The sequence below is a fragment of the Crocodylus siamensis genome, chromosome 6 (assembly GCF_052110815.1).
Source record: "Crocodylus siamensis isolate JL-2025a chromosome 6, ASM5211081v1, whole genome shotgun sequence".
Taxonomy (NCBI): Eukaryota; Metazoa; Chordata; order Crocodylia; family Crocodylidae; genus Crocodylus; species Crocodylus siamensis.
In genome coordinates, this window is record NC_143400.1 from 4,447,951 (window position 1) to 4,474,650 (window position 26,700).

Genomic DNA, 26,700 nt, shown 5'->3' on the forward strand with positions numbered 1-26,700 from the left:
AGCCCTGCCTGGCAGTTTCTGTTCTCTTGTCTTGGGAATGTTTCCAGCAGGTAACTGTTATCTGCAGTTCCTGGTATTTGCCCAGTGCAGATATGCCAAATGGGACCTTGCTACAAGGGATACACTTATCTTCCTGTACCACACAGTGAGTACAGGCTTGATCAGCAGGGTAGTGTGCTTCTTATCTTCTGAATAGGCCCTCAGCTTCAGGTATTAGAGATCTGCTGTTTTCTGGGCAGTGAGCACTGATCTTTGTTTCTGTGCTTACAGATGAGATCAGGTGAGCCTTTATCTTTGTCCCTCCCAGAGCACGGTCAGAAGCACATCTCAAGTGATTCTGAGTTCACTTTTCCTTGAAGTGGTAGATGTAGTCTTTCTTGACTTCAGGAAGGCCTTCAACACTGTCTCTCACCCCATCCTCATTAAAAGACTAGGTGACTGTGGCATTGATGTCTATGCAATCAGATGGGTCGCCAACAGGCTGGAGGGCCGCACCCATCTTTGGGCTTGTTCCTAGCCACCATCAATTAGGCTGAGAACGAGGGGGTGTCGGCAAGATGATTTATTGCTCTGCAGAGGGGTGCTCAATGCCCAAAGACAAAAGAGCCCCCCAACCTGAGTTTACAGCTTGATATTTATATGTTAACCGTTACATAGCTGCACGCGCATTCAAGCTCTTCCGTTTGCTGTTACAAAGTTGTAAGACACGCAAGACCACTTCAGACTGTCTGAAACGGGTTCTGTGGTTAACCTTGTCAGCAAAAGATTCATAGTTTTGCTTACTGTCAGCAAAAGGGTTTTTTAAGCTTAGGGAAAGGTCAGCAAAAGTTCAGCATTAGATCATCTGTTCAGCAAGGGGTCATCTGCTTTTCATGGGCTATATTGTTTTTCTGACAATTCCTCCCTTTCAGCCATGAGCATAAGCTCAGCGACTGACATCGGGGTTGTTATTCTTGAGTGTACATGACATACTTGTTCTGCACTGTGCATGCAAACAGCTTTTTTACATAAGTGATAATACAAGATGCAAACGTACATTTTATAACGAGCATAGCAAGTTAAGAAAGTACGGGGGTTAAAAAGAACTTAGTCAGTTACTAATAGTCTATCCAAACAAACTAGCCAATCTGCTAAACCAGGGATTGTTGGCTAAGGCTGCTTTGTTAACCTTAGTGGCTACAGCTTGTTTATCTGGTGGTGTTGGCTCTTCGCTGGGCTTCAAGTGGCTATGGCGATTCTTTCTTGGCAACCTTGACCACAGTGTGAGTCGTCAGCAGGACTTGAAAGGGACCGTCCCACCACGGTGCCAAACAGTTCTGTCATTGATGCTTTTTGATCCCACCCAATCGCTGGGTCGGTACGGACGGAGGTTGGTGTCAAGGGGTACTGGCTGTACCAACGCTGCGGACCTGTGAAGAGAACTGAGAGACTGCTATAACGACAAGACATAATTAGTTAACTTTTCATTTCCTCCAAACAGGCTTCCATGTGGACTTTGCCAGTTTTTGTACAACGGTGGGGGATGACTAAACAATAACTCACAGGGTGACAAATTTAGAGGTTTGCGTGGCTTAGTTCTAAGAGTAAACAACACAATGGGCAAGGTTTCAGGCTATTTTAATTTAGTTTCAGCACAGATCTTTCCTAAAAGGGTTTTCAGGGATAGGTTTAACCTTTCTACCTGACTTGAGGATTGCGGGTGGTAAGGGGTATGAAACTGTGCTTGAATTCCTAAGGCTTTTTACACTTCTTGTAATATCTTTTCAGAAAAGTGTGAGCCTCAATCTGATCCAATAACTTTGGGGAGTCCGAATCTTGGTACAACGTCTCTAAGCAGGGCTTTGACTACAGTCGAGGCATCTGCTTGCGAAGCAGGGAAAGCTTCTGGCCATCTGGTGAGCCGGTCGATTACTACTAAACAATGCTTATAGTGGAAGGCCTTTGGTAAGTCTATATAATTGACCTGGAGTCTTTGAAATGGTAGCTAGGCCCATGGCCTCCCCGCTTTGTGAATACTTTTTCTTGTTTTGTGATTAAATGCTTGGCATGCAGGGCAGGAATTGACAATCCTGGCGGCTTCCACATAAATGCCAGGCGCAAACCAGTCACGGAGAACACTGCGCACTAGATTTTCTTTACCAGAGTGGTTTAGATGATCGGCTCCTTGGGCAAGTGTGTGAAGAACAGTTTTGGGGGCGATGGGACACCCGTCAGATACTCGCCAGATGCCATCTGTGCCTTCAGTGCCTTCGTATTTGGTCTTCCAGTCCTGGACTTCTGTTGGTTGAAGGTGCTGGTATATGGAGGTTGGGCTGGATAATGTAATGCATAAGAGGCGAGAGTTAGAGTTGTCAGAAATGGGTTGAATGTCCGCTGCCTTTGCGGCTGCATCAGCCATACAGTTCCCGGCAGCAATTTCAGTACTGTCCTTGGAGTGACCTGGACAGTGGACAACTGCGATTTCTTTGGGGAACAGGATAGCGTTCAGAAGATTGTTGACTTCTGTGGCATTAGCAATTGAGTGTCCATCTGAGGTGAGAAATCCTCGTTGCTTCCACAGCTGGCCAGTCACATGACAAATACTAAATGCATGTTGAGAGTCAGTATAGATGGTTACTGAACAGTCTGTGGTGAGCTCACATGCTCTCTGCAAGGCAATAAGTTCTGCAGCTTGGGCACTATACCTGGTGCAAGAGGCTTGGCTTCCCAAACCCATTGCACTGCGGTTACCACGTACCCTGCATGTCTTGTGCCTTTGATGACTGATGACGATCCGTCGGTGAAGAGAACATAGTCTGGGTTATGCAAGGGTTGATCTTTAAGGTCACTCCGGGGTTTTTCCACATACTCAACCAATTTACAGCAATCATGGTGGGGCTGTCCTTCATCTGCTTTTGGCAGAGGGGTGGCTGGGTTGAGTTGTGCACATCGCTGTATGGTGATGTTTTCAGATGTCAGCAAAAGGACTTCGTATCAGTTGAGTCTCTGGTTTGAGAAATGCTGAGTGTTATGCTGGAGGAGGAGAGTCTCGATTGAATGTGGCACTCTTATGATAAGTGGGTGGCCCAAGACCAGATCTTGGGCTCGCTGTACCAGCGTTGTAGCAGCAGCGACGGAGCGAAGGCACGAAACAGCTCCTTGGGCGACCAGGTCCAGTTGAACTGAGTAGTATGCGACTGGTCGAGGCTAATTTCCTCAGGGTTGCATTAGTACTCCAGAAGCCACTTCTCTGTTTTTATGAATGTATAAGATAAAAGGTTTAGTATAGTCAGGGAGGCCCAGGGCTGGTGCAGTCATGAGGGCATGTTTTATTTAGTGAAATGCTTGTTCTTTATTTTTAGACCAGTGAACAGGATCCTTGGTTTCTTTAGCAGTAGCTTGAACTAAAGGATGGACTATTTCCCCAAAGGCCGGGATCCAAGGTCTGCAAAATCCTGCCATGCCTAAGAGTGCACGGATTTGCTTCGTATTCTGGGGCCGTGGGAGATCTTGAATGGCTTGTAAGCGTCTGGGTGATAACTTCCTGGTGCCTGCTTTGAGTATATAGCTTAGATACTTCACTTCAGGCTGGCAGTACTGTAGCTTTGAGGGAGACGCTTTAAGTCCTTGTTCTGCAAGGGCAGAGGGTAACCTTGCAGTGTCTCCTCGACAGCTCTCTGTGCTGTTTGAAGCTAGCAAGAGGTCACCTACATAAGCAATCAAAGCGGTCTCTGAGGACAGAGTGACCGCAGATAAATCTTTATGCAGGATTTGTGAAAACAGTGTAGGGGATTTTACATACCCTTGGGGTAATCAGTCCAAGTTAACTGTTTCCTTTTTTAAGTGAAAGCAAACAAGTACTGTGAATCTGGGTGTATGAGAATACTGAAGAAAGCTGCACACAGGTTGACGACAGTGTAGTAAATCGCTGTGGCTGGGATGGTTGCAACAATAGAGCCGGATTTGGAACTACGGGGTGTCGTGGAATAACATAACTGTTAATTGCCCGAATGTTTTGTACGAACCGGTACACAGGTTTACCATCAGGACCGGGTTTAGGATTTTTGACCGGAGGGTTGGGGGTGTTACAAGGTGAGAGACACTCCTTCAGTATTTCCTGTTCTAAATAGCCAGTCACCAGTGGTTCTAAGTCTTCTTCCGCCTCTTTGGACAGGGGATACTGGGGTACTGTCCAGGAGTTGCCCGGACTGGGAGACCCCAGGAAGCCCCTTTACCCCAGAGCCAGGGGGTGGAGCGAACACTCACCTGCCATAGGTCCCCGGACGGCACGGCCCGCTTAAAGGACGGGCCAGAGTCAAACCCGAGAGAGAGCTGCGGGACTGGAAGTGCCGGGACGGACGCCGGCTGCCGGCAGGAGAGCAGAGGGGCGGATGCACGCCGCCCGACACGGAACCCGGACATTCTGGGGCAGCGGCAAGGCACCCCTGGGGCGATCCGCAGAAAAGCTGGGGTTTGGCAGAGAGTCAGCTGTTGAGGGGGTGCAAGGGCACCAGGTTCCGGCAGGGGAAGGGCGGAGGAGAGCCTTAGAACCCGCCGAGGTGCGAGGACCCCAGATGGTGACCCAGCTAAGAGAGGACAAAGGAGGGGCACGAGGCCCTTCCCTTGGAGAGGCACCAGCGGTAGGATCAGACCTGGAGGAGGAGACGAGTGGAATTTCTCACACAAAGACCAGAAGCCTCTGGGACGTCGTTCCCCAACACTTCTGGTAGGATCGGATTGACGTTGACTTATAGAGAGGACAGGACGTTCCCCGGAGGCACCGGCGAGGGTGTAGGGGTGGAGGAGCCCTCAGTTAGCTCAGGGACCGCCAGTCCCAATTCTGGACAATTTTGTATGGGCCGTACAAAATTCCACTGAACCGTGGAAAACATCAAAGTCATGGCAGGCGAGCTCGGCGCAGGCAGACTGAGAAAGAAGGGGGACTGGTTATGAAAAGAGTGGACCTTTGAGTAACACAGCCAGACAACCAATAGACACGTTCACAGGTACCAACGGGGGTTGACCTGGCTTTGTCTGGATACTGACTGGGGTAGCAGATTTAAGGAGCTCTACTGCTGTGGGGGTTCATCCCCACAGTGATGCGGGCAAAGTTTGGAGATCTTCAGGGAGAAAAGGGCACCTAGACTCATTAAGCATGGCCTGAAAAGCTAAGAGGTTAGTACTGGGGACAGTAATTTGGATTCCATTTGGGCTACACTGCAAGGTGGCATGGAGCTTGCAGAGCAGGTCTCTCCCCAATAAGTTAACAGATGATTCACTTGAGAGTAAAAAGGCATGCTCAGTTGTTAAGGGTTCAATGGTGACTTTCGTAGGAACACTATACAGGACGCTAAAGGGCTTTCCTGAGATTCCTACCACCCATTCAGTTTTTGCTACTCTTAATTTGGCCTGACTCAGGGAAACACCCAGTGAAGAAAGATCTGCGCCAGTATCAATTAAATATTTGTATATCTGACCCTGGACTTCTAGGTTAATATATGGTTCAGAGGATGGACATTTTAATTTGTGTGAAGTTTCATTAAAATCCCCAACGTTCATCTTGTGGAAGAGCACCCCCTTATGTCAATCCTCAAGTTCAGGCAACTCCTCCAGGTATTGTTGGTAGTGGTCAACTTCGGGCAGTGCAGATGTGCGGGGAGTGTTAAATGGTGCAGGGGTCCCTCGTGGGGGGACTGGGCAATCTCGTTTCCAGTGCCCTCTTTGTTTGCAATAATTGCAGGTATCATCTGATTGAGGCCCCCTTGTTGGTTGGTTGAAGAGTTGGGAAGACCAAGTATGGGGTCTGTCTTGTTCCCGCCTTCTCCCTCGGCCTCAGCCATAGCCTTGCCGGGGGGGTGTTTGGAAGTGTTGAGTGAGGGCAGCTGCTAACATGGTCACTTCTTTTTGCTTCAGTTTTAATTTTTCTTGCTTCTGGACCTCAGGGTGTCGGTCAAAGACATAGGAAGCCAGATTGGCTAGCTGGAGAAGCATTTTGGTGGTCTAATCAGGGTGGTGCTTAGTGATATATTTTCTTATACCATCAGTTGCTTGACCAACAAATGCAGAATTTACTATCATTTGATTGGCAAGGCTGCTGGGGTCAAAATCACCACCGTGTCTATTTATAGTGCTTAGGAGCCTTTGACAGTAATCACTCAGGTGTTCATTTGGTCCTTGGATCGATAGGCCGCCTGAGCCTTGCCCACCACCAGTGCCCCAAGTTGGCTGGCCCAATACCTCTTGTCGAGGCCCGCCACAATAGCCTGGCATTCAAAAGCCTCAATATAAGCCTCGGGGTCATCATCGGCTGTCATCTTTGGTATTCCCAGTGCTGACGTGTTATGTTGCGCCAGCAGCCACTGTTGGGATCCTACAATCTGCGTTAGAGCCTGTAAATTCTGAGCTAGCAAGTCAGCTGGGCCCATCTTGGTTGGTTGCATCCCGACCTGGTATTGTCCTACGGGTTCCCGGCCAATGCACCACGCTGTTCCCGACGGGCCTTCATGAGTCACTTCTGGGATCCCTGCTCTCCTGGTCGTTGGCTACTCCCCTTCCGGACTTGCGTGTTACCGTGGTTGTTCATCCTCCCGCGTCGCCAACCCCGCTCTCTCCTGCCACGACTTGCTGTTACACCAGTGGGGCAGGGCTAGTTCGCAGGTCCCTCGGTGGCCCGGGTCTGGCCTGCCGGTTGCACACGGGGCTCTGCCACCCCTACACCCCAGCCTCGCACCACCTGTGGCCTCCACTTCCCCGTGCCCGCTCAGTGATGGTTCCACAGGCTTCTAACACGGCTCTCGTCTTCGAGTTCCCCAAAATCCTTGGGATACTCCTGCCCTGATGTCAACCCCTTCACACCAGCCTGAACCAGTGCCTTAGCCACTACTACAATATGTACCACACCACAAACCCATCACCCTGTGCACCCCGTGCTACGTGCCTCCTCTAAGAGGTTCTACCGTACCAGCTCCCTATTATCATGACCAGGGTGGCACCTCTCCGCTGCTTTCTAGTTACACACTTGTTCCCGTAATTGGCGTCCTCTATTCTCGGCGGTGATCCTGCCCCGATCTCCCGCCAGCCAGGTGGTCCTTCGGCCTCTCACCCCTCTTCAGCAACACCTGCACCCACCGCCTCGGCACTTACTTCGGGGTCCTCTGAATCCTCCTGGGTTGTCTCAGTCTTCATTCGCTCACCTGGTCCGTTGCTTCGGGGTCGATCCACCGGTGTCCCAGGTGTCAATCTTCCTCTCTGAGCCACCGTTCCCTCCGGCACGCTGGCTCTTCTCTGGTTGTCCAGCGGGGCTAGCGCCGTGGATGGACCTGACAGCCGTCTGCTCCCCGTGCTATCCACCGCCTCCGGAGCGGCGGCCGCCATTTTTAAATCCACCAGCTGGCATCTGACGTCACCGTCAGCTGCTGGCCGCAGCTGCGCATAGAGGCGGCTAACAAGCCGCGTGGGTTCTCCCTCCGTTGCGGTGTCTCTCCTGTCCTGGGCTCCAGGTAAGTGTCTCTTGCTACCTCGGCCCCCGGGACAGGGACTTTTCAAAGAGACCACAGGCTTGACTGGTGCCCCAAACAGGAAAGGGGGCTTTTCAAAGAGAAGAGATAAGTTTAGAAATCGGTTCCTCTGTGCACGAATGGAGACAAAAATTGTGCCACACAGCTTTCCTGGCCCAAAAGGGTCAGACGGACAACGCTTTATGGTTGCCTGTGTCACCAGATTGAGAAACTGGGAGAAGACAGGCCTAAGACACAGACAGACAGACAGACAAACAGAGACACAGATAACAAGGAGCCTGAGAATCACCATACTCAGACTGACACATCATGAAACAAACAATTAATTTGGTGTCAGATTGGCACACTACAAAACAAACAATTAATTTAGTGCCTGAGAAGCACCGTACTCAGGGCATATAGCCGACACTCCTACTGAGAGCCATGGGACTCTTTAGCCTGGAAAAGCGCAGGCTCAGGGGTGATCTGATGGCCACCTATAAGTTTATCAGGGGTGACCACCAGGATCTGGGGGAACGTCTGTTCACCAGAGCGCCCCAAGGGATGACGAGGTCGAATGGTCACAAACTCCTGCAAGACCGTTTCAGGCTGGACATGAGGAAGAATTTCTTTACTGTCCGAGCCCCCATGGTCTGGAACAGTCTGCCAGCAGAGGTGGTTCAAGCACCTACATTGAACACCTTCAAGAGTAAATTGGATGCTTATCTTGCTGGGATCCTATGACCCCAGCTGACTTCCTGCCCTTTGGGCAGGGGGCTGGACTCGATGATCTCCCGAGGTCCCTTCCAGCCCTGATGTCTATGAAATCTATGAAATCTTAAAAGGTTTGAGATCACCTTACCTCTGACTTAGGGCCGCCCACTCCCCCGACAAGGACACAAGGGGAAACTTACCCTCTTTTGCCAGCTGGACATTGTCGTGGGGGCAGTGGCACCAATCCAGAGAGCTAGGGTCCCATCTGGAGAGCCAATTTTGTTGGGGAAATTGGCCAGCTACTGTGTAGCACCCATACACCGAAGGGTATGTTCATACACTGAGGAACACTGGCCTCCTCCCATCTTTGGGCTTGTTCCTAGCCGCGATCAATTAGGCTGAGAACGAGGGGGTGTCGGCAAGATGATTTATTGCTCTGCAGAGGGGTGCTCAATGCCCAAAGACAAAAGAGCCCCCCAACCTGAGTTTACAGCTTGATATTTATACGTTAACCGTTACATAGCTGCACGTGCATTCAAGCTCTTCCGTTTGCTGTTACAAAGTTGTAAGACACGCAAGACTACTTTAAACTGTCTGAAATTGGTTCTGTGGTTAACCTTGTCAGCAAAAGGGTTTTTTAAGCTTAGGGAAAGTTCAGCAAAAGTTCAGCATTAGATCATCTGTTCAGCAAGGGGTCATCTGCTTTTCATGGGCTATATTGTTTTTCTGACAGTTCAGAGGAAGGCACTCCTTCATTAACTAGCATGCACGGGCACAGGGGGCAGGGCTAGGCAGCCCAGTGCTGCTCCGAGCTCTGCTTTCAGGATGGGAGAGGGGGAAGGGAGGAGAGGCCTTCGTTCTGGGGGTTAGCCCTGAGGTGGGGAGGCTGCAGCCTGCAATCCATCCACCTCACCCTCTGGCACTGGCTGGGGGAGCCCCAGAACGAGCTCCCTCGCCTCCCCCATCCTGAAGACAGTGCCAGGCCGGGGAAGAGGGGAGGGCAGGGATAGGGGAGCTGCTCCTCTGTTTGCACCTGTTGCCGGCACAGGGTGCCCGAGGGAGGCGACAATTGGGTTTGTTGCCCGGTGTGCGTCGTGCCAATAAACACACAGGGGGGAGAAGTAGACAGAGTTTATTTGAGCTCAAGTAAAAGGTGCAGGGAGACTGTATGGTCTCAAATCCCGCGCGCCTAGCCCTGCAACAGTGTATTTTTAGACCCTGGTCACTTCCAGCAGTAGTTTTCCACTAGTTGGCTTCCACCCCGCCCCCCACCCCCTTCCCGCCTCCCTTCTCTCTCTGAGCGGTGTCCCTGCATTCCCCAGATAACAGTTTTAGGGAGTTTCAGCCTGCCTGCTACTCATCCTGTTTTTCCAGTATTACAGGAGGTTACAAAAAGTTCAAGGAAAGGGTTACAAAGGTTCAGGAAGGGGCGGGGGGGGGGGGGGGGGCTTCATCAACACTCGTGGTCTTCCGTCCCTCTGAGTTGCCTAGGGTTATGCCCAGTGACGCCAACACACCTTTCCAGGTGCTTCAGGAAGTCTTACAGTGTTTGAGCCGGGCTGTGTCTAAACTGAGTCTAGCAAAAAACAGCTGCTAGCCCTCAGATAATTACCTGTGCCAGTGGCACTCAACCTTTCTGCCTGGTGGGCCAGGTGAGCAGCGCCCCAACATCTGCAAGCCAGATTCAGCTGGTGGGCCTGATCTGGCACCGGGGATTCCCAGGGCAGAGCCCATCTGGATGCGCCGTCATTAAAGTACAAATGGTTATTTGTTTGCCAGAGCTTTCAGGTCCAGAGCACGACGCGTCCATACACCCAACATGAGATTGTGTTTTTGCCAGGTCACCCCGTAGTCTGTGAAGAGGACGGGGCAGTTCAGGCAACAGGAGCTGCCTTGTTGTAGTCACTGCAGCATGTCACTGCCCCTCTGCAGGGTCCTTCCACAGGAGCCCTGGCCCCAGGCCCATAGCCTTTGGTCAGCCCCGGGACTGGGGGGACTGGGCCAGGCATTCTCCCTGCAGAGGTTTAGGTGATGAGGATCCTGCAGAGAGCCCCATGCAGGCCTTGGCAGCCAGAGCAGGACCTGAGTTTGCCACCAGCTATTCTTTCAGTGTCTATTGTTACTCTCTGCATGGGGCAGTGCATGGATGTGCTTGCTCCCAGGCAGCCTGCAGGGGACAGAGAAACCCCTACAGAGCTCAGGGCTGCCCAGGACAATCCCGTGTCCCTGGGATCAGGATCCAGGCCAGGCCCCATTGATGTCAGTGGGGTCGCTCTGGACTGACAGTGGAGCCACTGAGATGGGAAGCCAGACAGTGCTCTGTTGGTACCTGGGGGGTCACTCTGGATTTACACCATAATCCCCGGGAGCAAAGCCCAGGGGTGACGCCACTAACACCCATGCGGGGGCTCTGGATTTACACTGGTGTCACCGAGATCATGGTCTGTCCCAGCCACCAGTGCTGTCAATAAAGTGCCCAGATTAAATCTGGGGACTCTGGAGAACAGGGAGAGGCTGTGCTTGGGCAAAGAAGGGAGAGGCCCGGGAGAAAGCCACTGTCTCTGGCTTCCCAGCCCAGGCAGAGCGACTGCAGCAAGAAGCAGGTATGGGGTGTTTGCAGGCAGGGCTTGGTCAGGAGCGGCGCAGCCTGCCAGGCACGGCCGTGGCCCGTTCACCGTGCGCAGAGCCGTGGGCCCAGGCCACCTAAAGAGCTCTCCGCCGCCCCCATACAGGGAGGCCACGGGGGGGTCGAGAAGAGATGCCAGGGGACAGCAAATGAGAGAACAGGGATGGAAGTGGCTGTTATAGCCTAGCCCCACGCACTCGGCGTGGGGACACCATGCAGAGCAAACTCGCAAGCGCCTGCTGCCCCCCAGTCATGCTCAGGATGCCTGTGGACGCCAGCCAGCACGACTCTGCCCAGAAGCGTGCAGGGCGGAGTGACGGGAAAGCAGCTCCGTGGTCGCCTCGGCCCCCCGCAGCCAGAGCCTCCGCGCCGGCCCCGCTCTCCGACGGCAGGGATCGGAGCAGGTGCGAAGCGCTGCAGGCGGCACAGCAGCCCTCCTTCCCCGGTGCAGCGGAGACAGCACGCCCGTGGAAGCTTAACCACATGCCCTTGAATGGGGGGGACAGGGTTTTAGGATATAGCATAGATACCTGGGGGTGCAGCGGACACCCGAGTCCCCGGTGGGACAGGAGAACTCAGCAAGGGTTAGGCAAGCCCATTCAAGAGACAGGCTGACAAAAAACAAGCAGCAAGTTACCAACATACGCAAGAGGGCTAACAAAACATGAGATGCGGGTTAACCAAGTGCGGGAGGCAGGTTAACAACACGGAAGACGCGGGCTGATAAAAATAGGAGAAGCAGGTTTCCAAAACACGAGGTGCAGTCGCCCCCTGACGGTGGGAGAGCCGTAGTAACACACGGCTGCGCTTAGGGCCCGAAGGGACCTGAACAGCTCGTCGGGGCCGACCCCCCGGGCTCGCATGGCCCAGCCAAGTATCTGCCCAGCCCCCCGTGAAGACCCGGGTGGGAGAGAGCACCACGTCCCTCGGGAGCCCAGGTCAGCGCCCGGCAGCCCTGACTGTGAAGTCCTGTCTCCTGATGTCCAGCCTGAGCCTGCCCTCTAACAATTCGTGGCCGTTATTCCTAGTAACCCCGGGTGGTGCCCGGGGGAACACCAACTCGCTGGTCCCCCCGGGGAGTTTGAAAACGGCCACCAAATCGCCTCTCAGCCTTCTCCTGTGGAGGCTGAACGGGTTCAGACCCTTCAGCCCTGGCCCTGGAGCGGGCCCCCGGGTGGGCACCGGGGCAGGCCAGGGCAGGGGGCGCAGCGGCCGGCGGGGCCGCGGGAGGGCTTCTCCTTTCCGGCGGGCTGGGCTCGCGGGGCGCCGGCGGCTCCTGGGTTCCTTCGTTTTCTGCCACCAGGACGGGAGCTCGGAGGCGGTGGCAGGTGCAGGTCGGGCTCCCTCCCAGGTTACCCGCTGGCTGGGCACGTGCGGTCCCGCTCGGCAGCGCCTTCCTCCTTCCTTTGCCCGCTCTCTCTCGGGCCTGTCTTGAGCTGAGGGCTTTGCGGGGAGAGGTCTGGGCGAAGGGGCCAGGCTCCCCTGGTTGTGCTCACTCCTCTCCTCTCACCTCTGCCTCATCACGACAGTGGAAATCAGCTGCTTTGCTCCTGTCATGGGCCCCTGGGCTGTCACGGGTGATTTAAATTACTCAGACATCTGCTGGGAGGAACAGCCAGCCAGGTCGGACCGTTCCAGGAGGCTCCTGGCCGAGACACAGGACCTCCACTTAATTCAGGAGGTGCACAGTCCCACCAGAGGAAATGGTCCTGGCCACAGGCGATGACCTGGTCAGGGGCCTCCAGGTCCTTCACCACCTGGGCGACAGCGATCATCGCTTGCTGGAATTCACCGTCCAGCGCAGGGTGTCGAGGGCCTGCAGCAAGACGGTAGCCCTAGACTTTAGGAGAGCCAACTTCAACAAATTGAGGAGCCTAGTGGGAGAGGTACTGGGGTCCTTGAGGGCAGGGGAACTCAGTGTCCAGGACGAGTGGTCGTTCTTTAAGGAGACGATACTCAGGGCGCAAGGGGTGACCATCCCAACAAGAAGCAAGAGGGGCAAGAGTGCCCAAAAGCCCCCCTGGCTCACCAAGGCCGTCCGGGAATGCCTGATTGCCAAAAAGGCAGCGTACACCCAGTGGAAGGGGGGTGCTATCTCCAAAGAGGAGTATACCTCCTCTGCTAGGGCATGTAGGGGGGCTGTCAGGAGAGCTAAGGTGGACATAGTGCTAGGACTAGCGTCCAAGATCAAGGATAATAAAAAGTCCTTTTTCAAATATATAGGGAGGATGAAGAAGGCACTGGGTAATGTGGGGCCCCTGCAAGAACCTCTGGGCAATCTGGTGGTTGCGCCAGAGGAGAAAGCAGACCTCTTTAACCAATTCTTCACCTCCCTTTTCTTGTGCAGGGACCGGGACTTCCCCACCGTGATGCCAGACGGACTCGAGGGGAACGCCTCCAGGCCTCAGGTTGGGGAGGACCGGGTTAGAGAGCTCTGGAGGGGCTGGATGTGTTCAAGTCAGCGGGTCCAGATGCTCTCCACCCCAGGGTGTTGAGGGAGCTAGCTGGGGTTATTGCAGGGCCCTTGGCATGGCTTTACGAGCACCCGTGGTGCTCGGGCCAGGTGCCAGATGACTGGAAGATGGCCAACGTGGTCGTTTTGGATGTGTTCTTTGTTTTGGAAGATTTATAGTGAATTGAAACTGCAGAGTACCTCATCCAAAATGCAAGGTCCTGCAGTCCAAAGGAGTATTGTGATATTTCAATCATATCAGGTCCCTCCACTTCTTTTGGCTAGACTCTGAGCATCCTTGGCCCCACCACAGGGTTGATCCAGTGCCATAATTCACCTTGCACGCAATCATGGTTAATGTGTTGGGGGAGGAGGCGGGGAAGGAGAAGGAATTGTCTCAGACACCTCCCTTGCTCTGCTTCCCAGGTATGGGGCCCTCCACTTGTTTATAGTCCTTAGCTCCTTAGGGAAAAGTCGGCATGGTGCATAGGGGTGACCGGATTAACCAAACAGGCCCCTGTATGTAGACAGGGAGCTCCTACATATCAAGAGAGGACAGTTGGATGCCACTTCCACATGGACTTTTTCACCTGTAGGCACCTTCAAGCCTGGGAGGCAATAGCAGAGCGCCACCTGATGTCTTTCTGCTCCACCCTCTTGCCCCGCCACCCAGACCCCCTCCCACAAATACCCATCTGTCCTCACTGTCCCCATATGTCAAGACTAAATGTGCTACACGTTTCTCGCTGTATGACAAAGCGCAGTTCACCACCCAGATCTCTCTCATGGCTGGACATAGTACTTGGCTCCGGTTCTTGGCATCCTCTGCTGAGCACCGCTTCCTGTGCCCCAGTACTGACTACATGCAATAGCTCCTACCACCCGCTTCCAGGGGGACAGCGTCCTGGGGGGTGCAAATGAAACAAGTGAAGACCTGAATGCTACTGCCACATCTTCTGCAGCCTCCCCCTTTCAGGACACCCTTCTATCCATGGGCAGATCCAGGATGTCCTGAAGGTAGGGTGGCCAGGACTGGGAGAAGGCATTGCCCGCTGGTGCACGGCCTGCCCAGAATGTCAGCGGGCACACGAAGATCGCCCCGCTCGGCCCCCCACTCCAACTGTTACCTTTAATCGACGTACCTTTCTCCCGGGTAGCGATGGACGTGATGGGACCCCTACCCCGGAGTAGTGCAGGGCACCAATACGTGCTAGTATTTATTGACTATGCTACCAGGTACCCAGAGGCGGTCCCGCTCAGGTCAGCAGCAGCCCCGCAAATTGCTGAAGAATCGATAAAATGGATTGCGCGAGTGGGCATACCCAAAGAAATCTCGACCGACCAGGGCGAAATTTTATGTCAGGAGTACTGCAAGTCGTGTGTTGAACTCTGCAAATAAAGCACGTACGAACCTCATTATAGCACCCAGAAACCAATGGCCTTGTTGCGCGTCTTAATGGTACGGTGAAGAGAAGGTTACGACAACGCATCCGAGACGACCCCTGAAGGTGGGACCTGCTCCTCCCTTTGATTCTGTTTGCGATCCCAGACGCTCCACGAGACTCCTTGAATTACTCGCCGTTTGAGCTCATCCTGGGGCACCGACCTTGCGGTCTGTTGGCAACATTGCGGGAAGACTGGGAGTGGGATGCAGGGACAGCAAGAACCTCGGCTCATTGCCAAGAGGAGTTCCAACGACGCAGCCGGGTAGCACACGACTTGGCCAGAGACAACCTCCAAGAAGCACAGCAACGGCAGAAAACCAGATATGAGAGCCCGGCAAGGCAAAAGGAATTCAGGGCAGGACAGAGGGTCCTGGGACTCCTCCCCACATCTACTAGTAAGCCGTTGATGCAGCAGCAAGGCCCTTTTGAAATAATCCGTAGGGTTGGGCCAGTAGATTATGAGGTCCATAGGCCAGGGCACAGGCGGGAAAGGTGGATCTACCATGTCAACCTGCTGAGAGCGCGGCTGGGCCCCGAGGGATGGACTGCCTTCTCCAAACGAGATGGTGGACTTAGGACCACAAGGAGGGGGAAAGAAGGACCTGCGGCCTGCCCGGAGGACCGCGTTCAGATCAGCGAAGAACTCGGAGAGGTGAAATGAGGATGCTGGTGCGACGCTTCAGAGACGTCTTCCAGGAAGAGCCAGGGTGGGCCCAAGGCGCGTACCACAGAGTACACGTGCCACCGGGGGGGAGAGTACGGGGAAAATGGCAACCCATACCGAATCGCCTCCTTGGGGAGGCCCGGGAAGAGATCATGTGAATGTTAGAGCAAGGAGTGATACGACCATCACGAAGCCCTTGGCGGATCCCTCGGTCCCTGTCCCAAAACTGGACGGGTCCCTCCGCCTATGCGTGGATTACCATTGCCGCAGTGAGGTGGCCATTTTTGACGCCTTCCCAATGCCCTACGTAGCCGAATTAGTGGACCGCATTGGGAATGCGCATTTCTTCCTTCCCCTCCTTCACTACTTTTTGTGTCTTTCTGACCTGACATTTGTGACAGATAAATCCACCTCTACATCATACCCGCTGAACTATAAAGCAGATAGACAAATATTTTCTTGTTTTAAAAAGAAGTGATGCATGCTATGCATTATATAACAAATATGTGGATTAAATCCTTATATAAGTACAAGTGTCCAACAGAACGCATTCAAAGGGCCATAACCGCCTCACTCTTCTACGTTGGGTACAGTGTAGTTCAGTGATGTAAGGTCCCACATTCAGCACAGGCACTTGCCTGCACAGCATCTGCATTCCTGACGGCAGAATCTGTTACTTGCACATATAGTCACAAGCTTTGGCCCGAAGGTGCACAATTAGTTTGTGCAGAACAGGCTGGACACAAAAGTTTCCATGGACAGGTTAAAAGTAAAGTCATACATTTTAGGTGTAAAACGTAAACATAAAATGCAAGCTATCTGGAGATGCTACTGTATGTAGCTTTCTGCCATGTTTTAGCAGATGTGGGGAGCTGGCTGCATCCCGGGCCCTGCTCTCCCCATACCTGCCCCGCAGCCTCGTGCAGTCACCAAGGGGCTGGCAGTCGTTCTCGCTGTCCTGGAACCAGCAGTCCTTGAGGGCGTGCTGCAGTTGCACTCACGTGTCAGGTCCCCGGCGCCACGGCGCATGCAGCACTCAGAGCGCTCACCCTCCCATCAGGCATCCCCCACCTGCTGGGGAGGGAGGAACGGGAAAACAGGAAGGAAAGTGCAACAGCACTCATGCAGATCCCCCTCTGGGTCCAGGATGATACCTTGTACTCAGCTGCTCTCCCCAGCTGCAGGCAGCTGCATCTCGGGTCCCTGTCACACTTGGTGTTGCCTCACTCCACAGCCGGCTGCAACGGGACTGTGTTATTCCCAGCTGTGCCCCACCCCACATCTGGGTGTATTCAGGCCCCTTTCTGTCCCACCATGCCCCACCAGCTCACCAAGCGGTAGGTGCGGCCAGGGCCAAGGCAGCCATAAGCTCAGGCCAGGATGCAGTCGGTTCCACCGGAGACGAGGCGATCCAGGCAGACGCAGCCCTTGGCCCAGCCCCCCGGGGAGGCCACGGAGCAGGAGGTGGGGCAGCGGGAACTACACGCGTGGTAGTTGCTGGGGGCCGGGCAGGTGAGAACTCGGCGGGCAAAGAAGGGGAGGGGGTGAGCGCCTGGGTCCCTGGGGGGGGGCGGGGGGGGCTGGAGAGTGAGAGCTAGGTAGTCAGGGGGCTTGGATGCTTGGGCCCTGCACTCAAAGCACAGACTGGGACTGTGCCAAGCCCAGACACTAACGGGGCGCCAGCAGTGTGGCAGCCGACTGCATGGGCACTGCGGTCATGCAGAGGGACGCTCGCGGCCCCCAGGAGTTGCACAAGTTGGAGTGGCAGGTCCAAGAGAATTGGCCGAAGGGCATCCGGGCCTGGCACTGCCTGCTCGACCCCTCACTGCCAACTTACAGCCCCATCTCCTATGCCCCAGTACTCCTCACTCCCACCCCATTGCCCCCAGTCCTGACCCACAGCCACTGCTGAGGACCCCGTCAGGGTCCAGCAGCTTCCCACTACTCTTGGGTCCTTCTGCCTTGTCCGAGATCTCGAAGCTCCAGTCAGCGATGATCTGACTCCCAAGCTGGCACATGGCAGGGGGCAGGGTCCTCCCAGTGCGCAGAAGTTACTTCCCAATTCCCTTCCAGCGGCACTCACAGCCTTCAGTGTCCCCCAGCACCCCCCAGTAAAAAGCCCAGTTCCCCCAGTAACCTCTTATTAGCCCCCAGGAAATTCCCAGTATCCCCCACAGCCTCCCAGTACCCTCCCAGGCAGACCCAGTAAACAGCCCAACTCCTCCAGTGACCACCCAGTAACTGCTCAATAGTCCCTCCAGTGCCTTCCAGTTCTCCCAAAGGATGAAGAGGCACTCGCTGGGGGTGCTGGTCATTGTGGCCCCTTGCGCTGAGCCCCAGGGCACTGCCACGGCTCTTCTTCCAGATCTCTGCTACCAGCTCCAGCTCAGAGCCCAGACTAGGGATGGTGCAGCATGGGGAGACCCTTACCCTGGCCGGCACAGTCACCCGTGAATCCAAGACAACTTATAGCGATGACAGACCACGCTTCATCCCTCCAAAAAACAGTGATCCTCTCTGGAGACTCCTCCAAGCACCAGCTTCCCCTACGGCTGCACGCCCCACCAGCCGCTGACAGGAGAGTTGTACCATGTTGCCAGACAGAGCTGAGATGGCACAAAAAGGGGCAGCTCCTTTTACACATGCTCAGAGCCCGCTGTCACTCGGTTCTCCATGAGAACTGACCAATATCTGACCCACCCTGCCCAGGCTCTGCCCCCCAGCATCTTGCCTGCCCCTCCAGTGCTGCCCAGCTCCTACTCTAGAGAGTGTCACCCTGAGCCCATGCACCCCCGTGTCCACGTCCTCCTGCTTACATGGGACAAACCCTGAGCTCAGGCCCCATCACTCCAACTGTCCTGGCAAAGGGCTGAGTCCCCCAGGGCCAGTGCTCAAGAGCCTGCAAAGACAGCCCCACAAACCCAGAGCCAAGCAGGGCGCAGCTCCCCGAGGCTCTCATTGCCCCAGGGAAAGAACAAATCCCCCAGGGGCCAGGGCAGGTGTGGGGATGGAGACATGCACAGACAGTCCCCAGCCTCAGGCCCAGGGGTGTCTGGCTCCTGTGGGACGTTTCAGTCCAGGGCTTCACCTCTGAGACCTCAACCTGGCCTCTGGGGCAGGGAGTGGAGATAACTCTCACCCCAGGTGCGGGGCAGTAGCCTGCCAGAAGTGGTCAGCAACCTCCCCGCAGCCTGATGGAGCAGCTGAGGCTCATGGAGCTGACTGCAGCTGCAACAGCTGATTAGGGCCCTCCTGAACCCTCTTGAGGCCACTGTCCTTTGGCCTGTCCTTCCCTACCCCAACCTGGCCTGGACAGGACGAGCTTTCTCCATAGAGGCTTCTCCCCACAACCCTGCCTCTCTCAGCCCTGCCCATCTGGGGCCGTCCCTGCAGCACATGCCCAGCTCCGCGATGCCCAGTGAGGGCGTCAGGACAAGCTCCCTTTCCCTGCACAGGGAGAGGAAGGGTGCCTGCCACGGCAGGTTCTCCAGGCCAGGGCCCCCCCAGGGCCTGACTCGGATGCGCCCATGGGAGAGCAGGAAGGCACAGACACGGTGCTAGGGGTTCTCCCTGCGTACACGGGCACACTCGTGCCAGCACACATGCATGAATGTACTTCTCCCCATCTGTCCTGGCTCCCCCAGCCAGGCCCCGGCACACTCCCCCCGTGCAGATCCCCTCCCGGCTCCCTGCTCCCGTAGCTGCCCTGGGCCGTTCACAGACACTGCCTCCGGGAGCTGGGCTTCCCTCCCAGGCTCTGGCCTCCCCGTCCTGCAGCACCAGGAGTGTCCTGCTCTGCCCCCTTCTCCTCCTGCCCTGGTCCCACTGCTGATCTTGATCAACAGAGTCAGAGCAAGAGCCAGTGCTCTGCCTTGGCCTCTGGCTGCTCCTCTGGCCGGATTAAAGGGCAACTGAAACCCCCCGGCCTGTGTCTCCTTGCCACAGACACGTTGGCAGCAACTGCAAACATCCTCCCAGCATGGGGACTTCGGCACAATATGAAAGATCCTAAGGAGTGATTCATGCTCACATGCATCATCCCCTTCACCTTCTCATGACACAAAGGGGCTCAGGTTCCTACATAGGCATTAGCATTTCTTTGCGAGGCAGACGCAGGCACCGTCCTACTGCCCATCATCACTACAGAATAGACACTGCAGCTCTGTACAAACACGTGCCCACCCCACATCCCAGGGCTGGTCCCCTGGGTAAATTCCCCTCTGGGTGCAGGGACTGGCACCAGGCCTGGGCACCTACGAACTCCTGTCTGTGAAGGGGCTGGCAGAAAATTGCAGACTGTTTTGCACCCTCTGTGCAGACAAGGAGTTCACCTGTCTCTGCAGCACTGACTGTCACGTTCCCCCTGGGACCAGGCTCCAGGGCACTCAACCCCTTGGGAAGAAATCCTTGTATTGACCACAGCTCCACACTCATTGCATTTTCTTACCCTCATTCAACCTACAAACCACAAGCACAATCTGAACAGACAAGCCCTCACACCTGCAGCCAACAGACCCAGCTCTCCCGGCCTTCCAGCCAGTGCCGCCACAAACACAGGGCAGGGGGGTGGGATGCAGTTTTGTGCCTCATGCTTCTTCAGGACAGGCCCTCTCCACTCTTCCTGCCATAGCAGCAGCCTCTGCCAATGTGCCAGGCAGGGGGCAGCTCCAGGTAAGGCACAGCCAGAACAATTGGCCACTGGGCACCCACAGGCCAAGCTTCATCCTCCAGCTCAGTCCTGGGCGCACAGAATTAGGCTCCACTGCTCTGGATGAAGTCTGGGGGGAGGGAAGGCAGTCAAGTCACTGCAGCAAAAGCACAAACATGAGGCCTCGTGTGGGAGTTGCCCTAACACACGGGATGGCACGTCCAACTGCCCCGCCTGCACCCAGCAGAAGCAAGTCCCAACACGAGTGCAGACTGATGGTGTTTACAGGGTGAGGGGGCAGGATGCCCTCAATAAATCGGTCCTGCCACAACCCAGCCACAATCTCATGCCTACAGGGCCTGGGCAGTGACCAACCAACACCCTAGGGCTTTCCCAGCACCAGGGAAGATGAGGCTTGGGGTTCAGCTGATTGTTCTGGCAGCAGCTCCGGAAGGTATTTTACCCTCCCATAGGGAAGGACGAGGCGGGGAGGGCTGCACTGGTGTCATCCGGATACTGGTGACTCCTGGTTTTCAGGTGCCTGGTCCCAGGTGCAGCTGGTGGAGGGGTGGGGATGTGAGGAAGCCTGGAGACTCTCTGTGTCTCTCCTGAAAAGCCTCCAGATTTGGCTTAAGGAGCCACTGCGTGAGCTGGGTCCGACAGGCTCCTGGGAAGGGGCTGGAGTGGGTTGCCTATATTGGCCCCCCTTCCAATCCCATATACAATGCTGACAGCATCAAAGGGTGATTCACCATCTCCAGGGAGGACTCCAGCTGCCCGCTGCACCTGCAGATGAGCTGCCTGAGAGCCAAGGACATGGCCCCATGTCACTGTCCCGGAGACAGGGAAACCAATGTCCCTATCGGCAATTCCAAATCCCTCGGCACAAACCCCTGCAGCAGGAGCCCGCAGGGCCCAGAGCAGCACAGGGCAGGGGATAGGCCCTGGAGGGAGGGAGCTATCTGTTGTCAAGGGTTAGCTCCCTCATGTCTTGCAAGAACCACACGCTCCTCCCCTAGACAGTCCCAGGAGAGCTCCAGGGAATGGAAGCAGTAGTGTGCACTGCCTCCACTGGGTGCCTGACCCGCCTAGGTACTTGTGTAGCAGCATTAAAAACGGACCCTCCTGAAGGAATAGAAAGGGCTGCTCTGAAGAAGGACAGCGTATGAAGAGACAGAGTTTGTCCCAGTAGGAACACCGTTTGCCCTGAGGGTGAGCGAAGCTGTTTTGGAGGTAGCCCTCTTACAAGTGGGAGGGGTGATGTAACCCCAGCAGGGTTTGAATTAGAGACTTTAGCAAAAGCCTGGGAAGAGCCCTGGCCTGGGATTGGCTGAGAGACTTGCTTAAGGAGGGGAGCAGTTTTCCCTGGGGGAGAACCAAGGGGAGGAAGGGGGTGAGAGACAGGCTGGAGACCAGGGCCAGGATCTCCCCAGGGCCACCCCTCTGAGAGTCCCGGCACAGCCCTGCAGAAGTAGCAGTGAGAGGGGCAGGGGAAAGTGCTGCCGTGTGTCCTGCTCTCCCTCCTTCCCCTGGGTCACACGACTCTGGTCACTGCGCTGTAGTGGAGCCAACCCTGATGGGAGGGCGAGGGCAGGGGCTGCACTCCCAGCTTCCCCCAGGGAGAACCCTGGCAGACAGCGAGGGTCACCAAAATGTGGACTAGGCGTCCAAGGGTGGTGGTGGGGTCCCCTTCCTTGGAAATATGCAGAAGGAGATTGGACAGACACCTGGCTGGGGTCATCTGACTGCCCAGGGCGGGGGGTCGCACCCAATGATCTAATAGGTCTCCTCCGACCCTACTAACTATGAAACGATAAGGGGAAAACCTGCTGGGGATGCTCACACCCTGACCCCTTCCACAGGGGAAACTGAGGCAGCCTGTGCATTAGCCCTGCCTCCCTGTTACGCCCTGGCAGCCTTTTATACCCCGCCCTGCTGCACCCCAGAGCTGGGTACATCCAGGCCCTGGTCTATCCTGCCCTGCTCCACGCTACTCATTGGATGGTAGGTGCTGCTGGGCCTAAGATGTAGCGGTAAGCTGCTCCCCAGTCCCCGCTCGGCCTTCTCTCTTTCGGGCTGAAGAGGCCCAGTTCCCTCACGCTTTCCTCGTATGGCTTGTCTTGCCAGTCTCTGACCATGTGGGTGGCTCTTCTTGGGACTCTCTCAAGCTTTTCCACATCCATGTTGAAGTGCGGCACCCAGAACGGGGCGCAGTACTCCGGCTGCGGCCTCACCAATGCCGAGTATAGTGGACAGGTCAGTCAGCAATGCAGAAGTCCTCGGCTTTAGGAAAGCTGACCTTGATAAGCTCAGGAGGCTTGCTGTCGAGGCACTGAGGGACCAAGACTCAGCAGGGAGAGGAATCCAAGAGGAGTGGTTGCTCCTTAAGGGAGCAGTGCTGGAAGCACAAGGGATGTGCATCCCATCTCAGAGGAAAGGTCGCAAAATGGCACAACAGCCCCTTGGCTCAGCAGGGAACTCGTGGCCCTCCTATGCCAAACAAGAGAGGCATCGAAGATAGGAATCCCCACAAAGGAGGATTACTCTGCATTGATCCGTACCTATAGGGAGCGAGCCAGGAAAGCCAAGGCTGCAACCAAACTCTACCTGGCTCCACATCAAGGACAATAAAAAGTCCTTTTTGAGATGTGTGGGGAGTTGGAAGAGAGGCAAGGGTAACGATGGACCCCTGCTAAACCAAATGGGACAACTGACAACCAAGAAAAAGCTAATCTGCTTAATGGGTGCTTTGCATCGGTTTTTCATCAACCCAAAGGGTTGCCTAGCAAGATGTGTTACAGCCAGGGTGAGGGTGAATTTATAACCAGCATCAGTGTAAACCTTGGAAAGGACTACATCGAGAGGCTGGACGCCTTCAAGTCAGCAGGTCCTGACAGATTGCACCCCAGAGCACTTGAGGAGCTGGCGGGGAAAGATTGGGAAAGATTTTGGAGAACTTCTGGCACTCAGGTGAAGTACCTGAAGACTGGAAGAAGGCCAGTGTGGTGCCTATCTTCAAGAAAGGGAGGAAACTGGATCCGGGGAACTACAGGCCCATCAGCCTGACCTCGATCCCTGGTGAGATTCTGGAAAGGATCGTCGGAGCCCATTCTTGACAACCTGGCTGATGGCAACATGCTGAGGGACAGCCAGCGCGGGGTTGTTCATGGAAGTGGGGTCGGAAGGGGCCTTGCAGATCTTCTAGTCCAACCCCCTGCCAGGGCAGGAGAGAAAACCGGGCTCAAATGACCCCAGCCAGGTAGATGTCGGGCCTCCTCTTAAAGCCCCCCAGGGTAGGGGCCAGCACCACTTCCCTTGGAAGCTGGTTCCAGATCCCAGCCGCCCTGACGGCGAAGCAGGGCCTCCTGGTGTCTAGTCTGAACCTGCCCTCTAGCAACCTATGGCCGCTATTCCTTGTTACTCCGGGGGGCGCTCGCGGGAACAAGGGCTCTCCCAATCCCCGCTGGACCCCCTTGTAAGTTTAGGGACGGCCACCAGCTCCCCCTCAGCCTTCTCCTGTGGAGGCTGAACAGGTTCAGGTCCCGTCGCCTCTCCTCGTAGGGCCTGCCCTGCTGCCCCCGGATCATACGAGTGGCCTCCTCTGGACCCTCTCCATGGTGTCCACATCCCTCCTGAAGCGCGGTGCCCAGACCTGGACGCGGTACTCCAGCCGCGGCCTGGCCAGTGCCGCATGGAGGGGGAGTGTCGCCTCCCTGGACCTGCTCGAGAGGCATCTGTGGATGCGTGACAAGGTGCGGTTGGCTGTACTGACTGTGTCCTCGCATTGTCGGCCCATGTTCATCTTGGAGTCAGTGATGATGCCGAGATCTCTTTCCGCCACTGCTTTCGAGGAGGGAGTTCCCCAGCCTGCCGCTGTGCTGCTGGTTCCTACTGCCCAGGTGCAGCACCCTGCACTCGGCGGTGTTGAATCCCGTCCCATTTTCATTTGCCCGCCCCTGTAACCTGTCCAGGTCCTGCTGTAATCTGTCCTTCCCTTCCAGCATGCCCACCTCACCCCAAATCTTGGTGTCGTCTGTGAATGTAAGCAGGCTGCTCTTCACCCCCTCGTCCAAGTCCGAGCCCTGGGCGGCCCCGCTGCCCACACCCCTCCACCGTCCACCACCACTCTCTGCAGTCCGATCTGCAGTCCATCTGACTGTGTAGGCATCAGTGCCACAGTCACCTAGCTTTTTAATGAGAAAACCCCTGTATGTCAAGGGGGAGCAAGAGATGCTAGGCATTCTGGGCTTGTGACAGGACATGGTTTGGTTTAAAACATCCTGGGTAAAACACTTTTCCAAGAGATCATGGGACCCCAGACAGGATGACATCTCCCTGATGATGTCCTGTGTGCCTGGGGCCACTGCAGACATCCCTACCCCCTTGGCAGAGGATTCGCAGAGACTAAGGGCATGGGGAAGGCGTGAAAGGCCAAAAAGTGGAAACGAAGATTGCCAGTGACCAGTGAGGGGCACGGGCAGCTCAGCGCCTCTGGAAAATTAACCTGGGACCATGAAAAAAGTGGCAGTGAAACTCCACAGACACCAGTGATGTCGTGGTTTGGGGGGCGTTAAAAATATATTTCTCTCTCTCTCTCTCTATATATATAGATATAGATACACAACAACTCCCATACGCTTTCCTCCACACACCGTACAACGTTGCACCCCGCGTGCCTGTTACAATAGCACACCCGCGCTTCCCGCTCCCAGCCACAGTCCTGTCCCAAATTCAGAACCGGTTTCTTCCCTACCGGAGCGGTTTGCAGTCTCTGTTCATCCATTGCCCTTGCCACGGGCACCGTTGCGGTCACTTCCGCTACCGCTGATGCCGATGCTGTGGCCGCTGTGTCGCTGCCCTCCGTGTCAGCTCTGCCCGCGCCGCCCCGGGGCGGTCTTTGAACAGCCTGTTCCAGGGGTCTCTCCTCCAGAGGAGCCGGCTGTCTCCCCTGCGTCCTCTCCCAGCGGTCCCGCCAGGAATACGTTGCTGCAGGCGGGCTCGTTGCGGTCCCCGCGGCTGCCCCCCAGGAGACCCCCGCGTCTCCACAGGCTGCGTCTCACGCAGGACACAAACTGGTCGAGCGGGGCGAGAGGCAGGCAGGCGTGGAGCGGGTGCCATCCTGTGGGCTTTCACCTGACCCCCCCTCCAGTCCTCTCCAGAGGGCTCTAATTTTGCAGTCCCACAAAGTGTCTGGGTTCTTGTCCCCCCGCTCACGCCTGGGGGTGGGCGAAGACCCTCCAGCGGGATCAGTGCTGGGGCTGTCTCTTGTCCCAGTCGGACACCGGTGCCGGGGGCTGAGCCCAGGAGGAGTGTCACCTTCCTGCGGGTGAGGCCCACACCGTCTCGCCCCCGGGCAGTCGGCACACACTTCCCTGTCGGCCTCAACTTCAGGGCACCCCCGCCGCCCCAGTGCTGAGCTGCCCCCGGGACCCGCTTCCCTAGGAGACGATGGCAGGTCAAGTTCCCGGTCCTTAGGGGCACGAGACGATGAGGTGGGGAGAGACGTTGAAGAGGGGTCACCTCCTCGCCCTGCCCGCGCGGCAGCTGGAGCTCCCCGCGCTGGGGAAGGCGGGCCTGCCCTGGGCTCACCGCTGAGCGGCGGGGAAGCCTGGGCAAGGGGGGCATTTGCAGCAGAGGCTGCTCAGCCATGCACGGAAGGAGGGATTCGGCGTGTGGAGCGGGCCAGCGCCAAGACTGCGGGGCAATGTTCCCGCTACGGTTTAGTGACCCGTGAGCGATCCTCGAGCAGCCCGCGGCCGGGGTGAGGCGGGTGGCGAGCGGCGGGACACGACGGCGAAGGCGAAGCCGGCAGCAGTGGCAGGAGGAGCGTCAGCACCCCTGCTGCGGCACTGGCGAGCCCCCAGAGGCCACGGCCCCCGCCACCCCTCGCTTGACACCGCTGCGCGCCTGGCACCGACAAGCCGTCGCGCGGCAGGATTTTGTATTGTGTGCGGCTGCGTAGAGAGACCCGTGCTGCCGGGGCCGGGGCGGGAGGGAGCACGGGGGGCCCCCCAGCCCAGCGCTGCCCGGAGAATGGGGCCCTTCTTTCTCCACCGGAGAAGACGCTGCTTGTTCTCCCCACTTTACGTGTTATTTCAGCCCCCAAATCCCGTTGCCCCCCCTTTCCCCTGAGATCAGCCCCTTCTGCCCATCTGCTCTCGGCCTCCTCTTCCTGCGCCCAGTCCTTACCAGCAGCTCGTGGCTCCGCTCTCCCGGGCTGGGCCGAGCTCCCTCCCGGGGCTGCCCGGCTTCCCCGCGCCCTCTCTTTCCCGCAGACCCCGCGGGGGACCAGGCGCTGCCGACAGGCCCCTGCGGGGCGGCGGGGTGCCGAGAGCTGGGATCCAGCAGAGATGCTGCTGGGGGTCAGGGCGGGGGGAATACGATGGGGGGGCAGTGGCAGGCTGGTGCCCTGTCCCTGCCCCCTCTGCTGCCCCTCACTGCCAAGCCACAGCCCCCCCGGCCCTGCTGCTGCCCCTCACCCCCACTCACTGACCCCAGCCCTGCCAGCGCCCCTCACTCCCCAAAAACAGTACCCTGCCCCCCCCACTAGTGCCCCTCACTCCCAGCCCGCAGCCTCCCAGCCCTGCCAGCGCCCCTCACTCCTGCCCTGCAGCCCCGTGTCCCCGCCAGCCCCGCCGGTGCCCCGCACTCTGGACCCGCAAGCCCTCGCCCCGGT

The 26,700-nt window shown here is 56.4% G+C and overlaps 1 long non-coding RNA gene across 2 annotated transcripts; it reads right to left on the reverse strand.

The window, feature by feature from the left end:
- Window positions 1–553: 553 nt before the first annotated feature.
- On the reverse strand, window positions 554–26,516 carry LOC149860596 (uncharacterized). 2 transcript variants are annotated; one of them, XR_016443261.1, is made up of 3 exons: window positions 16,708–26,516; window positions 8,390–16,614; window positions 554–1,409 (listed from the first exon to the last, which is right to left on the reverse strand). It is a non-coding gene; the product is annotated as an uncharacterized LOC149860596 (long non-coding RNA). The 2 variants fall into 2 exon arrangements; XR_016443262.1 differs by having other exon boundaries at window positions 8,390–16,447; window positions 16,531–26,516.
- Between the last annotated feature and the right edge of the window lie 184 nt (window positions 26,517–26,700).